At 41.3% G+C, this 25,638-nt stretch overlaps 1 long non-coding RNA gene across 1 annotated transcript; it reads right to left on the bottom strand.

Annotated features, from left to right (window-relative positions):
- Window positions 1-11,301: 11,301 nt before the first annotated feature.
- On the bottom strand, window positions 11,302-23,489 carry LOC139183218 (uncharacterized). Its single transcript, XR_011566767.1, has 3 exons — window positions 22,946-23,489; window positions 12,076-12,109; window positions 11,302-11,979 (listed from the first exon to the last, which is right to left on the bottom strand). It is a non-coding gene; the product is annotated as an uncharacterized lncRNA (long non-coding RNA).
- Between the last annotated feature and the right edge of the window lie 2,149 nt (window positions 23,490-25,638).

The raw sequence follows: 25,638 nt of genomic DNA on the forward strand, positions 1-25,638 counted from the left end.
GTTCTAACTGGCCATTGATGAAAACAAAATCTGACTTTTACTTAATTAGTAGTTTGGTAGCAAAGTGTGAGCCCATTGAGATATTTTTGACAGTAAAAAGATCCAAACTTTACCATCGTTTTCTGCCTGGCCCAGTGTCCATGGGCGTATCTAATTCATTTAAAGTGTCTGCCTATAATGAGGGAGACAAGGGTTCAATCCCTGGGTTGGGAAGATCTCCTGGAGAAGGAAATGGCAACCCACTCCAGTATTCTTGCCTGGAAAATCCCATGGTGGAGGAGCCTGGTAGGCTACAGTCTATGGGGTCACAAAGAGTCAGGTGCAACTGAGCGACTTCACTTTATTTATGTAGGTCCTGACTCACATCTAGCAGGTAACTTATCAGCCTCTGCTTTAGAAGGTGGCCCAGTCTGGGGATATAGCTGACAGAAGTAATGGGTTATTGATCTTCATAGTGCCTATGAGTAATGATCATATTTGCCTGCATTCTCATTTTTCTGGCAACTATGAAAAAATAAATTTCTGGATTTAATGGGCACCTGTAGTTATTACCAAGGTGACATTTATGCTTCTGGAGGCTGTTCATTCTCAAATAAAATGAAATCAAGAATCACTGACCATGAAGCTAGTCATAGTCTTGACAGTCTCTTAGCTGAATTCCTTTATTTCTGGCCTCCCAGCTCAACCCCAGCTGAGTTCAGAAATGGAATATTGCAGATTTTGGAATTCTGCATCTTCTTGCTGGCTGCATCTGGCTCCCCATATGTAAAAAGAATACTAACATCTTTTTTAAAGAGTGGGATCGTTTTTGAATGAGAAAAGGCATGTGAGTTTGGTAAATACCTTTTTTTTCCCTTGAGGGGTAAGAATCCCCAACTATGCCTACAGCCTTCTTGTATATTTTAGACTTCTATGATTTGAAATCAGCAAAGGAGAAAATGCTGTATCTGCCTCTCTCCAGAGCAAGACATTTTTACCCAGGTGAAAGCAGAATTAGATAGAACTCTTCCATGAAATATTCATAGGTATGTTGCTCAGTCGCCCAGTCATGTCCAACTCTCCACAACCCCATGGACTGCAGCACACCAGGTCTCCCTGTCCCTCACAGTCTCCCGGAGTTTGCCCAAGATGCCATCCAACCATCTCATTCTCTGTTGCTCTCTTTTCCTTCTGCCTTCAATCTTTCCCAGCATCAGAGTCTTTTCTAATGAGTCAGTTGTTTGCATCAAATGACCAAACTATTGGAGGTTCAACTTCAGCATCAGTCCTTCCAGTGAATATTCAGGACTGATTTCTTTGAGGATTGACTGGTTGGATTTCCTTGCTGTTGAAAGGACTCTTGAAAGTCTTCTCCAACACCACAATTTTGAAAGCATCAATTCTTTGGTGCTCTGCCTTCTTTATGGTCCAGCTCTTACAACCATATGTTACTACTGGAAAGACCATAGCTTTGACTGTATGCAGCTTTGTTGACAAAGTAGATGTCTTTGCTTTTTAACACACTGTCTAGGTTTGTTATAGCTTTCCTGCCAAGAAGCAATCATCTAATTTCAAGGCTGTCGTCACCATCTGCAGTGATTTTAGAGCCCAAGAAGAGGAAATGTGTCATTACTTCCACCTTTTTCCCTTCTATTCACAGGTATATTACACAATAAAAAATTCTGTGAACAGAACTTTTGGGAAATTCTGAGATAAGCCAAGTGGCATGGCTCCCTTATTTCAGGAATTCTCAAGGGTTTGTTTTTTTTTTTTAAATCATCAATAGGGTGATATATGAAGTAGTTTCCAAATATACTTGACTTCAGAATTTCTTAAATCTAGAATATCTTTTGAACTAGAAATATGAAGAAAAACTTTAGAAAGAAGGATCATAAAATTCCGCATAGCTTGACCTTTGATTGTTTATCTTGTGCAAGCCTTCCCCAAACAAGGTGGGCCTTGACTTGATCTGCACCAAGGAGAATCCCACACAGCACCACATGGGTCCTGCAGGCTGTGTGAATTTATGTAGCAATTTTCCCACACAAACCATCTGGCCTCTGTTTGAATGCCTTCAGTAATGAGGTTCACTGCCTTCCAAGGTAACCTCTTCCATTTTTCACCTCTCTGATGGCTAGAAAGGCCTTTCTTAATCTTGAGTGCCTGTCTCCTTGTGACTTTTGTCTATTTGTTATAGTTCTGCTTTCTGAGACCATTTAAAACACATCTAAGATACTCAATGTATTGTGAATTTCTAAAACTTTATACTATTTTTCCCTTTTCTTTTCTATTGCCTCAACATCCTTGCAAATAGATTGTGAATACCCTGCCCAGGTGATCAGATGCACCAATGTGCCACAAGTTCCACTTCCTGCCCTCTGTTGACTGTGACCTAGTGACTTTCAAATGCATCAGTGAAGTACACTTCTTCTTGTGTATTCCAACCCAATCCCCAGTAAAGGTGCTTGCCCACAGGTCCTCACTTTTCCTTGGCCCCACACCTGCTTGGTTGAGTCAGCTCCCTTGGCATTCTATCCACGTGGCCTCTCATGGTATGTGGTGACTCTGTCTCTCCAGAACCTGTGAGTACAAAAAGTTCTGCTTCCTGTGTCCCCTTTTATGGCCACACCTGATTGATCATCACCTCAAAGGACACAGAACTCACAGCCATGTTAAGTTTATAATTCGTTGTTATAAAATAGAGTCAATCTTACTGCCCCATACAAAGATAGGCTCCTTTCTTTACTTCAGTCCCATTTGCCCTGGGTCCTGTTGTTGTTCAGTCACTCAGTCGTGTCTGACTCTTTGCCACCCCACGGACTGTAGCAAGCCAGGCTTCCCTGTTCTTCACCAACTCCCAGAGTTTGCTTAAACTCAGTTGAGCTGGAGATGCCATGGGTCCTGAGTTGCTAATAATACTTAGGATGCTTGAGCCATTCCTCCAAGGAGCAGACACAATTGCCTGCTTTTCTGACTTAAAGAACTGCTTGTGTGGGGCATAGTTCCTAGTGCTGAAAATAAAGAAAGTCATCAGACACAGTCCTGCCTTCAGAAATGCTAACAGTCCAGGAGGTAGAGAGGCCCACAAATGAATGAATGAATGCTCAGTCACTCAGTCGTGTCTGACTCTTTGCGGCGGCATGGACTGTAGCCCTCTAGGCTCCTCTGACCATGGAGGATTTTCCGGGCAAGAATGGGGTGCCATTTCCTACTACAGGGGATCTTACTGACTCAGGTCTCCTGCACTGCAGGTGGATTCTCCACCACTTGCATGACCTGAGAATGCAATGAGATATAATACAGTCATAGCTGAGGTGCTAGGGGAGACAGAAGAGGAGCCACTATTTCTGCTTGAGAATATCAGAGAAGACTTCATAAAGTGGATGATATTTGATTTGCTCTTTGAAGGACAAAAATGAGTTTTCCAGATTGGGAACTGGGGAATGGGCACTTCGGAAGAAAGAAATGTCATATAAAGGTATATGAGCTGTATTTGGGAAACCAAGAATTTTGGTATGTGTGAAATGCAGGCTGCCTTGAAGCATAATGATAAAAGAGGCATGATGAGAGATCAGACAGAATTTTTGACCATATGGCCTTCTAAGAGAAATGAGAGAGAAAAAATAGTTATTGCAAGGAGAGATCAAGTAAAAATGGGAGGGATTAACTGTGGAAATAAGGGGTGAAGTTTTTGAGGAGAGCAGGAAAATAAAATGGATGAACAGCTATGAAGAGTGAAAGAAGTTGATCTGAAAAGCCTGCTTACTGTATGATTCTAACCATATGACATTCTGGAAAAGGTAAAACTGTGGAGACGGTAAGAAAATCAGTCGTTGCCAGGGGCTAAGGAGAGGAGATGAATTGGCAGAATAAGGAGGATTTTTAGGGCAGGAAGATATTCTGCATGACAGTATAATGAAGGATACATGTCACTATACATTTATGCAAACCCGTAAGATGTACAGCACCCAAGAGTGAACCCTAAGGTAAACTCTGGACTTCAAGTGATTATAATGCATCAGTTGTAACAAATGTATCCCTCTGGAAGGGGATATTGATAATGTGGGAAGCGATGCACATGTAGGGGCAGGGGAAAAGTGGGAAATCTGTGCTTTCAGTTTTGCTGAGAAGCTACAACTGCTTTTAAAAAATGAAGTCTTAATAAACACGTTTAAGAAGCTGTATATGGAGACCTAAACAAAGAGTGAAAGAGGTGCCTAAGTGTTATGCTCACTAGCAGTGAGGAAATAGCACTAATTTGTGTGAGGGCCAAAGAGTAGATGGTTGTGACTTTCTCTGTGGTATCAGTTCAGATTCAGGAATGGATATAGCAGGTAGGAAGCACTTTGAGGTGAGATAGAAACAACGAGAGACTAAGATCAAAGTAAGATGATGAAGGTAAAAATATTTAATCTGCAAAGCATTATGTGCTCCTAAAGAATATCAACAACTGCTACTGCTCCTACTATTATAAGTACGAGTAGTACTAGTTGTAGTTTATAAAGGAAGACATGAGAAGAAAATTCTAGGGTGACAGTAATAACATTACTAAATGATTGACCAAGGGATTCAGTCTAAATGGAAGAGAAGTAAAGGCAGAGCTGGATCAGGTAGACCCAGAGGAGTGGACAGCTTTAGGTTCTAAGGGGAATGAAGGCATCGTAAAGGCATCATAAGACACGACTTTATTCAGAGTTAGTAAGGCTGCTTGCTGCAACACCCCTAATCCCAGTGTCTTAACACCTTAAAGGTTTACTTGCGCAGGAGAAATCTGGTGCCAATGTTCAGTGCCATGGATTTTCTCCAGGTGGCAACTCAGACCCAGAATTCCCCAACCCAGCAGCTTCTTGGAATCTTCAACTTGTAGCTGAGCAATTGGCAAGAGAAAAAAAAAAAAAAAGGCAAATCATGAATTAAGTGTTAGGGGTCAGTGGGAAGTGGTTTGCATCACTTTTGTCCCCATTGCATTGACTGTAGGTTGCTTCAAGCCACATCTGGGCATATTGTAATCGGGAGGTATGGTCCTTCTATGTGCTCAGAAGGGAAATAGAATGTTTTCCTGAAAACATCTCATTGCCTCTGAAACACATAGTCTCTGCCCTCACAGTCTAACATAAATGAAGAGACAGACAGCCACTGTTTTTTCAGTGAGACAGTCACATAGTATAAACTCAGTTTTGTACAGTCACACAGGAAGGAGTGATTAATTCTGGCTGAGTGAGTCCAATGAAGCTTTACTGAAAGACTGACTTTTTAAAAACTTTTAGTGATGTAAAACACTGTGACTCAGTTATTCATAAGTGTGTGTTTTCTTTTTCACATTCTTTTCATTTATGGTTTATCACATGATATACAGTTTCCTGTGCTATACAGCAGGACCTTGCTATTTACCCATCCTGTACATTATAGTTTGCCTCTGCCAATCTGAAACACCCATTCTTTCCTTTCATTCCTTGTCCCACCTTGGCAACCACAGCTCTTTTCTCTATATCTGTGAATCTGTTTTTGTTTCATAGATATGTGGATTTGCAATGATGTGAATAGACCTAAAGATTGTCATACTAAGGGAAGTAAGTCAGAAACAGAAAGACAAATACCACATGATATCACTTATATGTGAAATCTGAAATATGATGCAAATCAACATATCTCCAAAAAAGTAACTTTTAATCTCATCCTTGAAAAATGCTTGGGAGACCACTAGCAGAAAAGACAGAGAAGAAAATTCCTTTTGGAAAGAGGCGCAAAGACCAAAACTCAGAACTTTGGAAGGAAGTGGTGTGTTTAGGTACATGGGGTTTATGGGGAGGGGCCTGGAGGATGACGCCTTTAAAACAGGAAATTTGAGCTTAACGAATGTGGGACTACTTTTAGGGTGAAGTGTGAGCCCATGAAAAATTTTAAATCAGGTGATTGACACAAGCAGACAAAATTTTAGAAGAAATGTAGACATTTGTGTGGAGGGTGTTGCAGTAGTCTTGGAGAAAAATGATGGAAGCTCAGTAGCAGGAGCAGCAGGCAGGAAGTGATCAATCATTTGGTCAGCTTTTTGCTGGCTGAGTGGACACAGTTGTGTTTCCACCTCCATCTCCCAGTCATTGACGCGAGGTTGTTGACCTGAGCTGAGACAACTCCACCGTTTCCATTTTCTAAAACCCACAACCCCATTCTCATACCTTTTCTAACCTGGTCTCTTCTACCTAACAATTTTATTTTTAAAAACTTGCCCAATTCCTGATTAGTTGACGATTACCTTTTTTTGGTCAGAAAAGTTCTACAGGTTGAAAATAATGGTGGAATTTCAAGCATTGGAAAAGCCAAAAAAACCCGTTCATTTTGAACAGAATTTTCTTTTATGTTTTCCTGAATTGTTGCTGTTTAGTTGCTAAGTTGGATCCGACTCTTTGTGACCTCGTGAACTGTAGCACACTGGACTCATCTGTCTGTGGGATTTTCCAGGCAAGGATACAGAGTGGATTGCCATTTCCTTCTCCGTTTTAATGAATAAGGCCACCTATATGATATGTCTCCTTAATTTCTACATATGCTGTTAATCACATACCAGGTGAACCAATTAATTCAGTTAAACTGATGAAATCCATCAGCTTAGAATAATCACAGCTGTAATAATTCCCGCTTTTGAACACTACCATTTGTGTGTCCAGCTTTGCCTTATAAACATCAATGACTTATTTTATGGACTGTATTATTCTTGGTTCTCAATTAAGAAGCTGGTTTTCAATTGTTTTATTTTTTTGAACTGTGTCAGTCTGGACAATAATGTTATGTCCTTCCCTCCCCAAAATGTCTCTCATAGGAGTTGAGCAGTTTACATTGTCAGTAATGAAGCTGGCAAATTACTGGCATCAGAAAAAAGAGATCAAATAGCAAGATCAGTGAGACTTAACTGGGTAACAATATGGTGTTTTTCATCAGTTGTCAATTAAACTGCCAGACTTAATTGGTACTGTGTTTGAAAATGTGATAAGCAATGACACAAATACGTACACTCAAATATTTGAAGCTGAGAGTTTTCTTTTGTGGCTTTGGCTTTTTCTTTCCAGTTCTCAGCCTCTTACCCTGTTCTGTCCCCTGTAGACAAATATTGCTATGTATTGTCTGAGAAGAATGTCAAACAGAATCACTGTAGGAAGGGTTTTCAGGCTCCAGCCTCCATGTTAGCTTGGAGTCCTTGTGTGCGTGACTTGGACTGACTGAATTACTGAGCCATTTGCTCTGCATCAAATGCCCACGAGGAATTATCACAGCCCTTCGGAACCTTGAGGTTATTAGCCTCATTTCTTCCATCTATTACACCAAGTACAGGGAGAAAATCAAGTTCTGCATAGTCTGTTCAACAAATACTTGCTGAATATTTATTATGAACATTTGAGGTAAGGTGAGATAGATGGTATGGCACAGAAAACATGGTGACAAGTGACAAGAGGGCATCCAGGCAAACACTTCCTGCCTCTGCTAAGGAGTTCATAGTCCAGTCGGGAGCTATACACACAAACTCCTGACAGAGAATCTAGGGTGTGTGCAAGCAAGAAGCAGAGGGGACAGAGTTAGGAGACATTTGAGAAGATAGATTCAACTGGATTATGATCTATGATTTTAGGCTAAAAAGGTTTTAAACATTTACTGTGGGTGGTCACTGTGTTAAGTCCTTTGGATGCAAAATCTCATCTAATCCTCACAACAATTCCGTGATGTGGGTATTGTTATCCTCACGTACAAATGAGAAAACGAAAGCTCAGAAAAGATAGGCATCTTTGCCAACCTAAAAAGGGGAAGAATTGGCCCATTTTAAACCAGTTATGTCTAACCCCTCAGCCTGTCCTCTTAACTGTCATAATATGCTGCCTCCTGGGGTCAGAGCAAGAGGTGGGGAGATAAAGATGAAGCTGACGTTTCAAGTAAAAGTGATGAAAACAATGTTGGTGTATTTCCCAAGATGTGAGCACAGATAGAGCAACCCTCATACCCAAGTTTTATTGTGTTGGTTCAATTTGAGACCAAGTTTATGTGGTCTAAGCTTGGTGAATGAAACATGGATCATTTTCCCTGAAAAACTAATGATTCTATTAGTTGTAGTTCAGTTTAACTGGGTAAATAGAAGGACCTTAAACATTCTTTTGGTTGAAAATATGTGAATATGGAGAAAAGTTATCTTGTTCATTCATTTATTTATAACAAATGCTATGTTCCAGGCTCTATTCTAATCTTTTTGTACATAAAGATTCATTTAATTCTCTTAATAGCATCTTGTACTGATACTGTTTCCCTCCACTTTAAAGTTAAGAAACTGAGGCAAAGAGAGGTTAAAGTACTTTCCCAAGGTCCCTCACCTCCTAAGTCAGATACTTGGCATTCAAACCCAGGCAGATCTGGCAGTCATCTGCAATCATAACCACTAAGAACACTGCTTCTACTTCTAGTTGATGATGGAATGACCCACAGCTGCTGCTGCTGCTGCTGCTGCTAAGTCGCTTCAGTCGTGTCCGACTCTGTGCGACCCCATAGACGGCAGCCCACCAGGCTCTGCCATCCCTGGGATTCTCCAGGCAAGAACACTGGAGTGGGTTGCCATTTCCTTCTCCAATGCATGAAAATGAAAAGTGAAAGTGAAATCACTCAGTAAATGTCCGACTCTTTGTGACCCAATGGACTGCAGCCTACCAGGCTCCTCTGTCCATGGGATTTTCCAGGCAAGAGTACTGGAGTGGGTTGCCATTGCCTTCTCCACACACAGCTACTGCACCCTTATTTGGAGGCTAGAAAAGCCAACTCATTGGAAAAGATCCTGATGCGGACACTGGGTAAGACTGAAGGCAAAAGAAGATGGGGGCAGAGGATGAGATGGTTAGATAGCATCTTGGACTCAGTAGACATGAATTTGAGTGAACTCTGGCAGATAGTGGAGCCTGGTGTTCTCTAGTCCATGGGGTTGCAAAGAGTCAGGCATGCCCTCGTGACTGAACAACAACAACCATCCCTTCTCTAGTTTCTAGAACCAACCCGGTTCCTTTTTGAGTTATTTTAAAGATGAACTGGGTCAGCAACCCAGGCTTGTTCTGCTCTGCCTGAGTGGACTGCTTTGGGAATTTGACTCTTTCCTTGCTTCTGTAACCAAGACATTTTATTGATTTTTTTTAAGGGAAATTTCTCTTCCAATGTTCTGTTCCCTTTTCTCAGAGAGAGGCTCTACCTGGGTTATTTCCCCAGACCTGCAAGTCTAGAGTTCTGATTGCTTTTGTCAATTAAGCCACAATAAGTATGGCAAACCCTAGACAAATAAATGGCTTAGGCTCTACCTCCCTCCTTAAAACTGCCTCCCTGAGTGCAGAACCCTTTCAGGTCTCCAATCATTGCCTGCCCCAATTTGATCATCTTGCCCCAGCCAGCTTTGGGGGCAATCCACAATCTCATGTTAGATCTTTGATGCCAGTTTTTGCCTGGATGCCCTCTTGTCACTTGTCACCACGTTTTCTGTGCCACACCATTTGAATTGACTCCATTTTCTGGAGCTGACTCCCTCCTTCCCTCTCTACTTTCTGTACCACCCACTGGAAAGATCTAAGTTCAGGCTTCAGACTCATGTAGCTAACTTCTTGATGTACATTTAAAAATAAATGATGGGAGAGAAAGAAGGTGTAGTGGAAGGAAGGAGAGAATGGGTAGATGGAAGAGGGAAGAAGAAGGTACAGAGGAAGGGAATGAAAGAGAAGAAGAAAGGAGGAAGGAGGGGATTTAGGGGAGATGGAACAAGAAAGAGAGAGGGAGAGAGGAGAGAGGAGGAAATTAGGAAAGAGAAAGAGATTGCAGCTATGCTGTTTTAAAAGTAAAATTTAAGATATAAAGCCATGCCTATCATTCCCAGTTCGCAGATATTGTTTCTCACCAAATACCCAACAGAAGCAAAATAGTCACCACAACCTCAAAAGTCCCACAATTAACCTTGAACAAGTTATGAAATTGTCAGCTATACTGTTAACAAGATTGGCTTCACTTTGAGTGTTCTCTCTACACATTAGATTTCTTGGACTGTCTCCTTCCGAAAGAGCTTTTCTACTTTTGCTTGGATTTTAGTGGCTTACTGGGGGAAATTGATTTACTTCCAACTATTCTCACAAACTTTACTATAGCAAATATTTGGGGAAATAAAGGGTATAAAAACAGCCTGGGCAATGCCTATGCAGTGCCAATACTAACAGTCAATTTGATAAAACATTTAAATTAATCAAACTTATTTTTTGATTCTTCAATTCATTTATTTGCCAAGTACCTGCTAGGTGTAAGACAACATACAGACATGATGAGATACTTTCCATGGACTCAGATATGACTCTTGACCTCACAGAAATTTTGAGCTATTTCAGGATAGGAGACATTTATACAAATAACTATGACACAGGACAAGAAATGATAAAATGAGAAAGCGATATGGGTTGTAGGAAAAGGGACATTGTTTGGGGCTAAAGGAATTGAAATTAAAAAACATTTGCTCCTTGGAAGAAAAGCTATGACCAATCTAGAAAGCATATTAAAAGCAGAGACATTACTTTGCTGACAAAGGTCCTAAATTTAGTCAAAGCTATGGTTTTTCCAATAGTCATGTATGGATGTGAGAGTTGGACTATAAAGAAAGCTGAGCACCAAAGAATTGTTGCTTTTGAACTGTGGTGTTGGAGAAGACTCTTGAAAGTCCCTTGAACTGCAAGGAGAGCCACCAGTCCATCCTAAAGAAAATCAGTCCTGAATATTCATTGGAAATACTGATGCTGAAACTGAAGCACCAATATTTTGGCCACCTGATGTGAAGAACTGACTCATTTGAAAAGACCCTGCTGCTGGGAAAGACTGAAGGCAGGAGGAGAAGGGGATGACAGAGGATGAGATATTTGGATGGCATCACTGACCCGATGGACACAAGTTTGAGCAAACTCCAGGAGATGGTGAAGGACAGGGAAGCCTGGCGTGTTGCAGTCCATGGGGTCACAAAGAGTTGGACACAACTGAGCGACTGAACTGACTGAAAGAAATTGAGGCAACTCTTGAGTGAACCTTCAAGTTCACTGTAACTGGACAGAAGGCCATAACTCCACCAGGTGAAGAAGAAGAAGTGAGAATAAAGGTTGAACAATGGGAAAGAGAAGAACACACTTGAGCACTAGGGAGCAGATCAGTTTGGGAAGACTAGCATTTTATAAACTTTATTAATGAAAGAAATATAGTGATGAAAAGTGACAGTTTCACTGTTTAGAGAATGGTGGAAGAGAGAATTCAGAGGAGAGAGTCTTATTCTTAAGGATAATTGTCAACTTAAAGTAAAACTATGCTTAGGGAATGTTTTATGTATAGTTTGTTGTAGTTCTATATTTTTCTACCTGTTTATACACTCTCTAGTATCCCGTTCTAGAATTTTCCTGAGAAGTTTCCTGGGCTCCACTACTGTTATATGAGACGAAAGAGTCATAGTGTTTCCTACACAGAGGTATGGTAAACAAGATGGGTATTCTTTTGCCAAGAGCCAAGGCAATTCTGAAGTGACAGTCTTGCAGGGGTTGAAAAGGATCATACAAATTCTTGACTCTGAGAAATCTGACTCATTCCCACAAATGAGGAAGACATACAAAGAAAGAGATTCATTCCACAAATGTTTATTTAGCAACCATAAGTGTTCCGAACTAGAGATTCAGACATGAGTTATGCATGTGAGGGGCTTACAGCAGGGTCAAGAATTCAGGAATCATTATAAATTAACCCAGGAAACCTAGGGAAACATTCTGTGGTCAAGGCACAATAGAAGGAATAATCATTCCTTTAGCTGGAGGCAGTGGTGCAGCCAGGAGGATTCCCCAGAGGAAGTGACACTTGGATCGTGGAGAAGATGCTCTGGCATGATCTGGAGTATATGATGTAATGGTGATGCTCAGGTGGTTCAGAGGAAGGTGCTGTGCACTGCCTGACTTTGCCTGGGGACCCTTCTTAGAAAGGCTGTGGAGATGTCACCAAGAGGTGATGTCTCTGAATTAGCTTGCTTTTGGCATTGTAAAGATCGATTGTTTTATCAAAACTATTTGGTCAGCTTACCTGTTAAAATCTTTCATTATGGAGAATCTAAAACCTACAAAAGAAGACAGAAGAGTACAATAAACCTTCATATACCCATCACCCAGCTTCAGTAACTATTAAGTCCATATGGCTTCTCCATAAGCTATGGGATATATTGTAGACTTAGCCACTTAACTGGAGATCAGGTTAGTTAATAAACCTGAATCTGAGTGTTGTTGCTTTTTTAGTTCTGCAGATACACAGAAACCTCTGAGAGGCCATCCTGACTGTCAACTTGTTTAGCCCTATCTCATAGGTCACTTCTCTTGTCTACATATGGTCCTCTTTTAGTTCTGTTGTTGTTGTTGTTTAGCCTCTCAGTTGTGTCCAGCTCTTTTGTGATCCCATGGACTGTAGCCCACCAGGTTCCTCTTTCCGTGGGATTTCCCAGGCAAGAATACTGGAGTAGGTTACCATTTCCTTCTCCATTTAGAGAAGTATTTCTATACTTGATAGAAATAGATTTTCAGCTATTGCTGCCTACTTTCAGATTCCAAGTCTGGGTATCACAGTTTTTTCCACCTAGCCCATCCCATACCAGCTTCTCTTCCTGGGTCCCTTGCTAAGTGAATGGTGCCTATGTTCATCTGGACCCTCAAGTCAGCTTGATGCTTCCAGGTTCACTCAGTCACTAGATATTTTCAAACTTCTTTCAAGTCTATCATCTTCTATCCTTCTTTATTGCCAGCTAACCTATTGGCAATGGACTATAGATTCAACGGACATGAGTTTGAGAAAACTCTGGGAGACAGTGAAGGACAAAGAAGCCTGGCATGCTGCAGTTCATGGGGTCACAAAGAGTCAGACACGCCAGTGATTGAATAACAACAAACTTAGTCTAAGCTCCTACCATTCCTTATTTGGACCTGAGCAGTATTTCCTTGTCCTCCTGTGTTCACTCAATCCATTGTCCAGACTGAAGCCAGAGTGACCATCAAAAGCTCAAATCTGATAATGCCACTACCCTGGTTAATGTCTCTTTGTTTCCTTTATATTGAAGTCTAAGTCTCTTAAACTTCCTATGACATTTAATAATCCAGCCTTTTTGTGTTGCTACAGCATCATCTCTCAATACTTGCTACCTCCAACTTGTATTTTACATTAGACAACAAGCAATCCTTGAATGTTCTGTGTTTTCTTTTGCTTTCAGGGCTTTGTGGAAATTGTTATGTCTTCCTCAAAAGCTATCCCCCCTTCATCCGCTTCATGTGTCATCACCTCCTTAGTGAAGCCCTCCCTGACATCTCAGTCCTGGATTAGCTACTCCTCCCCTGTTCTCGAGCTTTTAGTAGTGCTGATCACACTGTATTATAAACTGCCTGTTTGCTTCTGCCTCCTCAAATGAGACAATGAGCAACTTGAGGACAGGGACTGCCTACAGCCCAGCACAATGCCTGCTATGTTATTGGGTGTCCAATGAGATTTATTGACTAAATGGTAGATATTAATATTAATTACTGATTTAATGTCATTATTAATTCTTTTAACAATTCTACATTTTCCACAGTGGCTGACACATATTAGTCACTCGGCACATTTTACTACATTAAGCAGCCATTTATCGTTTATTATGTATTTGACATATTGCAGTGCCCTTTTGTAAATATGATTTAATTTAATTCTATCAACATTCCCACCTTGAACTATGTTTTATTATCCTCAACTAAAAGACTGAAAAGAAAATTAAGGCTCTGAAACATTAAATAGCTTTCTCAGGGCCAAATTAATAATGGAATGGGGTTCAAGATGAGCTTTTCTTTCCAACTGAAGAAAACAGTCTGAGAATAGGGGAAGAATAATATGCAGCTTCCATACTCTCTGCCCAGCCTTCTCTCTATCAGATTTATTTAAAGAAAAATAACTTAATGTCTTTGCTACATGTTTTCTCAGTGAAAAGTAAGAGAAAAGGAAAGGTCGCTAACACTATTGAAACAGAAGAACACTTATTTCCAGTGTGTATCTGTGAAGTCTATCGAAATGGAATGTAATTCAGAGAAGAAGAAAATTACAATTCTTGTTTGATCCAATCGTTATCTGCAGATATCTGATGGGCCTGAGGGTAGGCAAAGCAAATTGTTATAACATTACAGAATCTTTAATTAGCACATCTAATGGGAAAGAAGGTGAAATGGATGATGGTGGTGACTTTGTTTCCTGACTGGGATGTAGAATGCTTTATGTTTTCACAGCCAAGTTAGAGAGATTAGGATGTGTAGATGGATTAAGTGGCTGTCTATCTGATGCTAAAAAGGGGAAGTGAACACTTTTCTGAATAAATATTTCTCACCTAAAACATCGTCTGAAATTCCACTGTGAGCAAACCCAGTCAAATATTCCTTTGGGCAGAGAGTTTATATGAGAAATCCTAACATAACATCCCCATGAGCCTATGTGATGGAGGGAAAGGCATTCTGGCTTTTGAGGTCTGCTTTCTTCCTCTGCTGATTAGTCATCCTGTGAACTGGCCAAGTGATTCTTGCAACACAACCAACAGGGCTGTTTTCTCATCTGCAAAATGAGGAGGCGCAGCACGCAACCACTGCACACCATCAGCTCTACCATTGCTGTTGGTCTAGGGGTGGTGAGTGACCCTATCACCGCAGTAGGCTGGGCTGTCTCTAGTCCTCCTTGATTCCTGTGTTCTGTCCGGCTATCATCAGTGATGTGTGGACCCCTGGACTGTCAGGAGTTAGCAGTAGATTTGTGGAAACTATACGAATCAGGGAAAGTGAAAGTGTTAGTTGTTCAGTTGTCCATGGGAAAGTGAAAGTGTTAGTTGCGCCTCTGTCCATGGGATTCTCCAGGCAAGAATACCAGAGTGGGTTGCCATGCTCTCCTCCAGCGGATCTTCGCGACCCAGGGGTCGAACCTGGGTCTCCTCCCTAGGTCTCTTGCATTGCCGGCAGATTTTTTACCATCTGAGCCACCAGGAAAAGCCCATGAATCAGGGAAATACCAAATATTCTTATTTATTTCTCTCCATCTTTTTTTTTTTTTGACATTTGATATGGATTTCTAGAGTATAGTTTGCAGCTAGAAAGCATTCTTGCTTTTTGCTGAGCCACAGATGCATCTTCTTTAAAATGAAAATGCGTAATATGTACTTAGTCTCCACTGAGGACTCCTTTTGCCTCGCCTTAAATTGTAGGCGAGGTTTCAATGCGTAGTGCATTTGTGACAGTTTAACAAGACGCCTGGCATGATGTAGGCAGGGCAGGAAGTTAGTTTCCCATTTCTACTGCTTTTCCAGCTGCAGATTCAAGTAAAATCAACTTACATATCCTTCTACAAAACTTGGCCTATACAACCATGTAGCATCTGACTTTTAATGGTTCCTTACGCTTAGAGAAATAAACCAATTATATTCTCTTGAGTCAACCACCTCGTAATAAACATAATTTTTTTTGCAGAGTCTTATTTCTCTTATATGCTTGAAAGTGAGGCAGCACCTAATTAGAGTTAGGTTGCCTTAATGAGAAGTATCTTGAATCTGGAGACACCCACTTGGCCAAGGCTCCTATTGGTGCTTCCTGCCACCAAGAAATCTTAAATAGCTAGGGTGAGAGGGTCTGACAAGGATGTCAGCTGCTGTATCTGATTTCATGTGACAGCTAATTATAACATTCCTTTAGAAAAAAATAAAGAAGTTGTTGTCACAGTAATGGCTGACTCCCCAAGCAGGATACATACCCCCATTTGGAGCACGTGCCAAATATTAATTTGTTGTGTGCAATGTAGGAATAATTGAGCCAGTACTTCAGGGAGAAAAAATTTGATATGGACAGAGTTTCCTGGGCTACTGCCGTATTGCCTCCCCTCTGTGCAACCATGATTTTCTTCTGATCTCTATTTCCTCTTCCAAGAATGTCACTCTTCAGGGATTTGTACCCTTATTAAGTGAATCCTGTGAAACTGATGTTGCGGGGAGCACACACAAACAGCAGCATCAATGGTGGCGGGGCTGTAGCGATGGTACAGCCAAGTAATTGCAGCCAAAGAATCTGCCTGCAATGCAAGTAGCCTTCAGCAACCAAGGCAGGAAAAGCTACAAAAAGCAGAAACCTCACAATAAAGCAACTACCAGGTAGACAGACCCATGTTTGAATCCTCATTCCTCCAAGTTATAGTTTTATGACCTTGGGCAAGTTATTTTATCTCTCCAAGCATTATTTTCCTCATTTAAAAAATGAGAATAATAAAACTACCTATGGTATGCAGTCAGTCGGTATGAGAATTAAACGAGACGGGTTGTAACGTACTTGGCTCAGCAGTGGCATGGAGTAACGGCTCAGTGAATCATTGCTCTTGTCATCTTATTTTGATAGGACTCAGAGTGGTAATAATGTGATGTCCTTGATAATTACACAAAGTGAGGATGCAAATTGGAATGAGAACTTGCCCTAAGAATCCAATCCCTTTAATCCTGAGGAAATATTGTGATCTGAATCTTTCTACTCTAACCTCTGATCTTACCAATCGCAGGCATCATCCTCAGGGAACATTTGGTAAAGATAAAGATGGTGGGTTGAAAAAAATGTACATTGTTTTGCTCCATTCCCAAAACTCTATTGAAACCACAGTGAAGAGAGGTATCTTAAAAGGTAAAAATCCACAGGAGTAGAGAAAGTGAAAAGAGATCAAGTTGCAAGCAACATTTTAGGAAGTGAAATGCAAATGAATGGTTACTAATCAGCAGCCCAGAAAAAGCTGAATCTTAAACCAGTACTGGTAAAAGTTGACAAAGAACCTATTTACATGCAGAATCCCTCAAAAAGTTATGAATTCACACCAAGTCCCTTAGGACTTGGGAAGGAATAAAAGTGCTTAAAAGTCTGTTTAGGACACAGATCTCTAGATTGCTTCCCTCACACATTGCAGCCAGGTATATACCCTCCCCCACTCTGATAGAAGACTTGAAATGTGTTCTCTGGATGTGATAAAACAATACACCCTGGGCTAGAAGATTCTAGGTGCAGTTGATAGTATGGCACCATTATGAAAATAGGACAAGAAAACTTTTGTGTCCTAAATATTCAGGTCTCCAGCCAGCTCTGCCAACAGAGCTCTAAGAATGCCAGCTACCAGACTGCGTCCTCCAATATAAGACTGGAGAATGGAGGATCCTTCCCCAGAAAGAGGAAAGATTTACAAATTTGATATAAAATGGCCCAAACTCACCGTTAGAGTCCTCACTCAGCAAGTTCACTCCCCTTTAAGTCCAGAGCTTCTAATAAACTTTTCTTGCTACTTGTACTAGTAGGAAATGAGAGGCGAGGTAAAGTTGCAATAATATTTAAAAGCTCAAGAATTAGAATCATTTCAGATTTATTTCAGCAGTCATACAAGAAGCTAGAAGATGGTGTAGGGGAGCATTCAAAATTCTGAATGAAATTGTTGCAGGAAGGGGGGACCCCTTCCAGGGCCTGATACTGGGCTCTTGTCTAACACTCAGAAATGAACTGTCTGAGGATACACATGTGCTGACAAAGCAAGAGATTTTATTGGGAAAGGGTACCCGGGTGGAGAGCAATAGGGTAAGGGAACCCAGGAGAACAGCTCTGCCACGTGGATCGCAGTCTTTTATGGTGATGGGATTAGTTTCTGGGTTGTCTTTAGCCAATCATTCTGACCCAGAGTCCTTCCTGGTGGTGTATGCCTTGTTCAGCCAAGATGGATGCCAGAGAGAAGGATTCTATGAGGTGGTCGAACATGTGGTGTCTCCTTTTGACCTTTCCTGGACTCTTCTGGTTGGTGATGGCTTATTAGTTCCGCGTTCCTTACCAGGACCTCCTGTCCTAAAACAAATGGTTACTATGGTACCTGGCCAGGGTGGGCGGCTTCAGTCAGTGTGCTTCCCCTAATAAAATGATTCATAATTTAGACATAATACTCAACCATATTATCAATCAGATTTGAGAACAAGATAAAGACATCTTCAGAAATGCAAGTTCTCAAAATTTTACCTTCAGTATATTCTTTTTCAGAGAGCTCTGCCCTGCCAAAGAATGTACTTTCTTTAAACAAGGGGAAAACAACAAAAGCTAGAATTCCTCAAAATATATATAATTGATTGAATAACTGATGTTTCTGAATATTTTGAACTGAGAGCTGAATAGCTAACAAAGATTTGGATGAATTTGTGTTACCTATGTAGAAAGATAAGTAAAGTAAACAACAACAGTAGTAAGACAATCATTAGCTCTAAGAAAAATATAATTATTTAGAAAGGAAAAGTGATCATTGAATACCACAGGATTCAGCTGGGAAGGGTGTTTACATAATTGTAAAAAAAAAACAAAAAAACAGAGAACATTGACCTAGCCCAGATTAAGATGCAACTGTCATAAGAATATTTGGGTAGCCTGGAAGGATATGTATATGAGATAATGGAGGAGGGAGAAAAAAAAATCAAGAAGTAGCAATATCTGGAATAAATACCAAACTAAACTAAAACCTAGCTGAAATAACAGAAAGCAATTGTCTCTGGGGAAGGGACTTTTCAGGAGAGAGGACTTACTCCTTTCTGAAACAAATCTATGGAATCGTCAACTTTAAATGTAAATATGTAATTGATTAAAGCAAGTATGCAAACTAAAAAGCAGGAGTAAACTTTCTCAACTGGGACATGAGCTCTCTGCCTGTGGACCACTCTGATTCTAATGGGTTTCCAGGAAAGCCCCAGACCTTGCATATTTCCCATATCCATCACGGGAAGGGTATGAAAGAGGATGCATTTGGGAGTGTAGTTGTAACTATCTACCACATTACAGTTGGTTTTGTTCAATTGCTAAGTTGTGTCCGACTCTTTTGTGACCCCATGGACTGTAGCCCACCAGGCTCCTCTGTCCACAGGGTTTCCAAGGCAAGAATACTGGAGTGGGTTGCTATTTCCTTCTCCAGGGGATCTGCTCAACCCAGGGATAAAACCTGTGTCTCCTGCATTGCAGGCAGATTCTTTACCACTGAGCCACCTGGGAAGCCCACCATATTACAGTTACTAATGTTTAAAAACAATCACAGATTTTATAAATGAAAATTCCACACAATTTTTCCTAAGTATTTCCCCCTTGCTACTTACTCTGGAATTCCTAGGTGGCTACATTTCCAGTGAGTGACTAGGAACTCAAAGACTGCTAGGAGAGGGAGTAGTCAGAAGAAGCATCCAGACACCAACAGGATGGCAGTTAGCAAGGTGGTAATAGCCAGTGGCCAGCAGAATGTAAATAACAGCAATACTAATACTATTCATATGAGTATGGGACATCTAATTTATTAAAGATATCCTTTAAAAGAATGCATGCCATAATTGAGAGCATCATCATGCTTATTTAAAAAGATATTAAAGTATAGATGTTATGGCTCAACAGCCCCATCTGGGCTCCCAGCCAAAAGCCAGGATGAACTGTAAGGCATGTAGACCAGCCGCCTTGGATGTCCAGCCTATCTGAGCCAGGTGATGCCAAGTCCAACTTTTATCTCACTGTCACCCCATCAGAGTTCCCCAAGGGAGACTCACTCACGTGGGCTTAGTTGGTCCAAAAAAACAATAAAAAATAATAATCGATTTTTGTTTTAAGTCACTAAGATTTGGGGTGGTTTGCCATGCATCAATAAACTTTACAGGATAATCTACTCCAGCTCCCCCATTTTCCTGATAAGAAATCTGGAACGAGCATGGTCAAGGCTTCAGAGCAGAGCAGTGGCTGAGTCAGGAACAGACTCAGGCCTCCAGACCTTCAGGCTAAACTTCAGGTTCATCACCAAAGCCGTTTAATCTATATGGAATCCTGCCAATGTTTTTTTCTTCCCTTCCTGCTCCTCCTCTTCCTCCTCTCCTTCTTGTACCTTTTTATTCTGATATTTCAAACTTACAGAAAAATTCAAGTATAGATCCAGAGATCCCCATATACTCTTCACCCAGAGGCACCAACTGTTTGCATTTTACCTCATTTGTCAGTGTTCTTTCAAAGAGAGCATTTACCCACAGGGACGCTGCCCACAAAACCGATTCCTGCCGAGTGGTTAGTCACTACTCAGATCATCCCAGCGGGAATGGGAGCAAGAACGGGCATTTGGGAATAAAAGGGGTGTAGGAGGAAATGCTCTGGAGAAAAGGGAGCTGTTAAGGAGAAAGGGCATAGAAAGGGGAGAGCAGAATCACTCAAGATCAGATTCTCTACTGAGACAGGATCTGGAAGCAGGTCCCTGAACTGGTCTGCTGTACTGAATACAAGTTGAGCTTGAAGTCTGGAGGCAAAGGTTTGAACTTTGTAATTAGCTGTAATGAACTAGAATGAGGTTCCTTCTCATCTCTGAGCTTTGGTTTTAGCTTGCTTTATAAACCAGATTAAGGCTTTCCTGGTGACTCAGTGGTAAAGAGTCTGCTTTCAATGCAGGAGACACAGGAGATGTGGGTCGGAAAGATCCTCTGGAGGAGGGAATGACAACCCAGTCCAGTGTTCTTGCCTGCAGAATCCCACGGATAGAGGAGCCTGGCAGGCTACAGTCCATAGTGTCACAAAGAGTCGGACACAACTAAAGTGACTTAGTATGCACGCATAAACTAGATTAAATAAAGCAGTGCATGTGAACCAGCTTAGTGAATGGTGCTAAGTAAATAAGTTTTAATCACCTGGATCTGAGTGTGGCAAGCTTTTTAGAAACATTGATGCTACTGCCACATCTCCAGAAATTCTTATTTAGGTGGTCTGGGGTCCAGGCACTATGATTTAGTGGATAACTTAGAATGTGATGCCAAGACTGAAAACCACTGGGTTAGAAAACAATGCCATTGTTCACAGTGTGCTTATACTCTGGGAACCCTTCTGCTCTAGATGTCCTCTGTCACAGCTCCTTCCCCACTTCCATTCACCAAAGTGAAACCGCACTTGGGAGTACACTCCATTCTAAACCTGGGGCACTTCACCGTTATTTAATCATCTCATTTCTCTATTGTTCATTTCTGTGTCCCTAATAATTCACACTAGAAAGACTGCTTCCTGGGAGTACCTCACAGATTCTCAATCTCTCTGCAACTAGTCAGAGATGAGCCCTTGTGCACAGATTTTCTGTTTCCATCACAGAGTTCAACAGCTGTCATTCTTCCCTGCTAGCTCCTTATACACCTAATTGCTGCCATACTGATCTATGTAATTTGGGATTGGTAGGAATTGTGACTCATATGCAAATACCTTTGAAAAGAAGTGTGGGAGGGATTTTATATTGGTCTTAGCAGGGCAAAAGAATAATTTCCCAAGTGAATATAACTTTTCTTGCAAAAATATTTTTTTCTGGTGAATTTATTTCCCTTTAAAAAAAAAAAAAAAACTACCAATATCCCAGAATTAAGCCAGTTTGCTTCATTTTGCAATTTAAACTCTTCCTCTCTTTTCTTCTTCCTTTCCACTTTCTCTCCTTCCTTCCTTTCTTGCTCTTTCTTTTCCTTCTTTATTTCTTCCCTTCCTCTCCTTCCCCACTCCCTTCCTCCTTCTGTTAAAAAAAATTATTCATGACACTTTTAAAGATGGTAAGGCAGATTTTATTCAAAGGGGACTATAGGACAGTTGTAGGAACCACTGCAATAAAGTTTTACAGTAGAAGAGAGAGATTGCGCTCAACTTAATACAACAAAGAAAAGTGGGAACTTACAGCCAAAGAGCAAGTTTGGAATCAGTGATGGAAAATTACTAAGAGAAAGCATCAGAGATAAAGGGGGATTCTGATGGCAGACCAGAGTGACCAGACTTCATCTGTGGGATGGTGAAGGATGAAGAACCTGAATGAATATGGAGGGAGGTCAGACATGGAAGATGGGGGGTTCTAGCTAAACCAACTTCACAGGATTCTTGTTAAAATTGGAAAGTGTAAAGACAAACACAGAAGCCTAAAAGTGAGGGTCTACTTGGGAAAAGAATTCAGAATTCTGATCTGATCAGAGATTGGTCAAGGAGAGAATCTTTGTCACCTCTCCCCCTCTGCTCGCTTCTCCTTTCCTTTCCCTCCTGCCTCTATTCCTTCCTGCAAAACATTTACTGAACTCCTACCATCTATCTAGTGCCCCAACTGAGTATGGAAACTGGAAATATGTATAAGAAAGTGTTCTGTCCTTTTTGGAACTTCTGGTCTTGGATTAGAGAGCAACGAACACAATATAATTGGAAAGATGTTATAATGGAGTTCTACAAACTTCTGCAGGAGCATTCCACCTCTGTTTGGTGTAAGTACAGGGAGGATACTTCAGCTGAATTTGGAAGAGTGGGAATAAGATGTCTTGAGGCAGAGACTGGAGGAAAGGCATTCTGAACAAAGGGACAGTAGGTGTGAAAGCCCAGAGTGTGAACTAACAGGTGTGTTAGGAGAATTGCCTTGGGAGTTCCAAGAATAGGAGGGTTTTCTTGAGGGAGAAAAGATAATGAAGAAGGGTTACTGTTTAGCACTGGCTGGTGGAAAAAATTCTTCGGGGAAATGTCAGGTAGCATGTTATCCATCTTAATTCACTTTGGGCCAAGGTCTGTTTGGTTTCCCATTTGTCAGTTTCTCAAGGTCTATTTTCTTAGCATTTACAGAAGCATTCCGCTTCAGACTTTCCCAAGCCCACTCTTCCTGCTCACCCGTGTGTTTACTGTGTTCCAGACACACAGCCCTCCTTCCTTTTCTTGTCTGTAGGCTCATGCTTGTCTCAGAGCCTTTGCTCTTGCTATTCTCTTTGCTTAGAACTCCCAGATCTTGACAAGGTTGCCTCCTTCTTCTCATGCAGGTCTCTAGTCAAAGAGTGCCACCTCACAGAGGCCTTCCCAACCACTCCATCTGCAATACCCTTCCCCCATCCAGTTACCCTCCCCAAACTCACCTTGTAAAACTCTCTCTATGACCTTCACTCTTGTATCAATTGATCTTGTTTGCTTGTTTATGTTTATTGTCCATCTTCCTCTTCTAGAATGGAAACTCCATGAGGGCAGGCTTTTCTTCCTTTCCTGCCAAATCCCCAAGCTCAGCCGGTGCAAGGCCCTCAATAAGTGTTCAAGATTGCACCCATCCCTTCCAGGGACCAGAACATTCACACCCTCCATCCCCATTCCCAGAGTCAAGGTATCTCAAAAGGAAGATCAGAATTGTTATTGATGAGCATGGGAAGAAGACAAAAAGAAATTGAGAGCCCTAAGGAGTACCCTGGCTCAGCGAGGTCTGATGAAATGCCCCTGCGCTACAATAGAGAGCTTGTCCACCTACACCACGTCTCCCAGATCCTATGTGTTCCTCCCTCCAGGCAATGCTGGAGGCTCAGCTGCCTCTCTGCCCTGGTTTTCCAGTTTGCCACATCCTGCTTCCTGGTAGATTTTCTTTGGCTTTGTCAATTCTATAGTCATACTGCTACAACTGTGGAAGCAGAAGATGCCTCATCTTCACACTCTCAGGATTCAGGTCAAGTACACAAGGTCATCTCTAGAGTGAGAGGAAAACATGTTTCATGGCCACAAGGGTATCAAGGAGTTAGAGGAGGTGCAAGACTGGAGTGAGGAGGGAAATCCAAGAGCAACTATAACCCTGAGCCATTGGGCAGATTTGTTAGTTGTTGTTGTGTTTGTTTTTTTTTTTTAACTAAACTTGAGGGTTTTAGAAGTGTCTTTTTTGTATATTTCAAAGCTAAATAAATTCTACTAATGAAAGCATCTTCCAAACACTATTTTCTTTGGTTCCAAAGGAAATCGATTCAAAAAAAAAAAAAAAATCTTTAAAAAAAGGAAAAAAGCAAATAATCTGAGGAATGTGTTTATTTTATCTTGCTTCCAAGGAAAGAAGACTTTGCATCCACTAAGAACAGTCATCTTTCTGGGCCTGGAGTGTTCATGAGCAAATCCTGTAGCTAAAGGCAAATTTCCATTTCAGCCTCCTAGACGGCCTTAATTACCTGGCAGAAATTGCGGAAGGTGATGCCAAGTGGTATTTGAACCTGTCATTTTCTTTTACTGTTTTGGGGATTCAGATATTTTCCACTCTAATGTGGCAAAATATTCAATCAGCTTAAATTATGCATGCACTCCAGATCAAGCCAGCTAGATGTCAGGAGCAATTCAATATTTTTTTGAATTTGGGAGACTGAAAGCCAGCAAGATAAAAGTTTAGAAAAGCTAGATACAAATTAACTTTGCAGTATGGGGAAAAACAAGCACAGAAGTGAGAAAACTTTTTCTCCTTGGCTAGACCAATTTCTGGGCTCACTAGACAACTTTCATTAGTAGCATTCTAGTATTTTATATTTGTCACCTGCTTTGTGATTGTGACAATATTCCCACTTCTCTGTGTCATTGCATTCATTGTTCAGGGGAGACAACTTTGGTAGGGTCAAATGTCTCTCTAGATGGATCTGGCACTTCTGGTTACCCTAACGGGTATAATTGATTAATTCTGGGAATTCAGAAATCATCTTCTATGTGACAGAAACTTAGCTAGGGTGAAATGTGGGTGCCTGCAAGCCATTCCTAAACTCTTGATTTGTAGCGAAGTCACTCTGATTCAAAGTAGACCGCGATAATGGTCAGGGAGACGTGCAAACCAAAGGCTCATGGTAGGAGTCTGGGGAAAGGCGATTAATTGCAAGTCAAGGACCCAAAGAGAAGTCAGAGATTGTTAACAATGGGTTAGGTAAATATAGACAGGCAGGTATTTTAGACAGAATAAACAGCTTGAGCAAAAGCATTTTTTTGTTGCTATTCAGTTGCTCAGTCATGTCCGACTCTTTTGGGACCCTGTGGGCTGTAGCCCACTAGGTTCCTCCATAGATGGGATTTTCCAAGAAAGAAAAGTGGGTTGCCATTTCTTACTTCAGGAGGTCTTCTCAACCAAGGGATCGAACTCACGTCTCTTGCATTGCAGGTGAATTCTTTACTGCTGAGCCACCAGGGAGCAAAGGTATGGCACTGTACAAAATCAGGTGCACTGTGGCACCAGGGGGTAAACCAATGTGGCGAGACTGGGGGAGGAGGTGCTGAACGAAAGAAGGAGAGATGAGCAGAAGACAATAAACCTTAGAAAGGACTAGGGCAGACTTGGGGAGACAACGGAGAGAGTCGATCAACATCTAACAGGTGACAGAGAGCCACCCAAAGCTTCTGAGAAAGGTACGACAGAACTATTTTTGGAAGATAAATTTAGCTTCAGCGTCACAAGGGCCTGGGCCTTGGGAAGTGGCTGTCAGAATGGCATGGAGTACTGACATTCTCTACCTCTGACCCCTGTGTTTGGCCATCCTGTTAGGTGGGGGTTGCTAGGGACAGAGATACAAATCACATTGTCTTGTTTCAAGGAATTCACAGCGGACTAAGGCCGTGTGTAATCTGTCTTTCTTTCAGGGACTTGTGTTCACGTTGCCAGTGATTGTGTCCCGACAGCTAATAACTACTCCTTAGAGAAAAAGTGAAAAATTCTGATGGTCATCCAGAATTGGAATTTCTGAATAGTTTGATATTTTGTACAGCACCCAAAGGCAACAATGATTATTCTTTGTATTCAAATATTTGCCTAAAACAAACACCAAAACCCATT

This window comes from Bos indicus, chromosome 1, assembly GCF_029378745.1.
Source record: "Bos indicus isolate NIAB-ARS_2022 breed Sahiwal x Tharparkar chromosome 1, NIAB-ARS_B.indTharparkar_mat_pri_1.0, whole genome shotgun sequence".
NCBI classification, from domain to species: domain Eukaryota; kingdom Metazoa; phylum Chordata; class Mammalia; order Artiodactyla; family Bovidae; genus Bos; species Bos indicus.